Raw genomic sequence first — 1,870 nt, 5'->3', positions numbered from 1 at the left:
GAAATTTTCAAATATTTGGTAGAGATTTAAAACTCTACGCGCTGGTCTTTAACCATCTTGGTTGTTATAGAAAGTCAAGGGAATCGTTTTGTCGTCTTGTAAATTCCCGACTAAAAAGCCTTGTCCATTCTTTGATTAGCGTTAGATGCGTCGTTGTCGTTCAGCAACGCTTTTCCAGTAGGCAATCGCTGAACTAGTTGAAGATATTCAATAAATATATTTCTTTTCCATGCCGAATTTAGCACGTTTTCGCACGTTCGTACTTTGTCGTTCAAAACTTACAGTTTTGCTGGAAGTGATATTTCAAATAAAATGTGCCTGGATCGCAACAATGTATCGGCAGATATGACTGCACACGCTTTTGCCACACTACATGTACATAGTATAATTGGTACGTATAATAAGTATAATAAGCGATGACTACTCGTGCAAAGTAAAATTGCTAAAATTTTGTAGAAGATCAGGATACGTATGATATGTTAGTTTTTTGTTATTGTCAATGCAACGGAGATCATAAATCGCAATCGAATTTGTCGTGTTGTGAACAATAAGTCTGGACACTTACAGTATGTAGCGTTGAAATTAAAAGGAAACGAATCCGTGATTCTTCTAAGCTCGGTTAAAACTGTCTTCAACCCCCGTCTTTGAGGCGATGAGTCAATTTAAATGCAAAAGCACAGAATAGAAAAATTCTGTGGCAAAATCATTAAACTGCTGACGTATTGCTGAACAATCGCGCCAATGATAAGCACATTTGATTGGCTTACATTGCCCATGGTGCAATTGATCTCATCACTTGTAAACCCAATGCCCCCATGGTAAATACAATTTGCGTTGTTGCAAAAGAAATAGCTCAATTTTGACTATAGGGTAGGAATTAGAGAGAGAGGAATTTCTAAAATCAATACGGCCGACCAGCAGATAAAGGGTCACGCAGTTGTCTCGACGATTGCTGAGTCATCTTTTGCCTTGCTAGTCGCTGGAGTTCTGTGCAAGCGTTTGTTTGATAGCTGAGCTGAAAGATTACCTCAGACAATTGTCTTGTTCTATTTACTGATAGACATATATTGATTTAGTATCATTGAATATCCTATACTTTTATCTATTAACTCATATTTGTGCACTCGCTGCTTTGCTGTGTTGCAACTTGTTTCATCTTTAATGTTTACTAGATAATGCTAGCTTTGATCAAATTTATAGTATTCAAAACTTATGCAATATAACTTTCTTCTGTCAATTTTTACTAGTTATTTCATGTTGTGTTGAATATTCCCGAATCCTGAGATTCTGAAGCAAGTTTGTACGGCGTCTTCGACGTATTTGTTAGTTTAGTGATCTGTTTTTCGTGATTTGCCTGGACATTGGCGTCAAATTTACATTAACATGGACATTAAAAAGTTTGAATTGATTTTAGTCAGCATTTCATCGTGTGTGCTGTTTGTCTTCTCTTATAGAGTTTTAACGTTGTAATTCAGCTCTGAAATATTTTTTTCCCGTTAATGTAAAGTTGTTCGTTTGTTCTCGTTCTGCCTGCTGTGTGTTTTGTTGGTCACATGTTTTATACCTAAGGTTCGTACAAGTACATACTCGTACAAGTAAATTTGACCTAAATATTTCACCCTGCATGGTTGGATCTCTACAGGATCGGTCTGACTTCACAAAACAATCCTGGCTCAGGCTGAAACAGAAAAAGAATTTTAGTCACACCCACCTGAGAACCCACAACTGCCAAACATACTTTAATGTGATGACGTCAGCAAATATATTCAAGAACCATGCAATTGAAACATTTGTTCTTGTAGCATGATGATAGTTTCTCTATGATAAGAGCGCTAAGAGCGTGTAGGTATACATATATCACTTGTTATTA

Source organism: Rhopilema esculentum, chromosome 11, assembly GCF_057945365.1.
Source record: "Rhopilema esculentum isolate cy_ngs chromosome 11, ASM5794536v1, whole genome shotgun sequence".
Lineage (NCBI taxonomy): Eukaryota > Metazoa > Cnidaria > Scyphozoa > Rhizostomeae > Rhizostomatidae > Rhopilema > Rhopilema esculentum.
Note: the sequence above shows the minus strand (reverse complement) of the source record.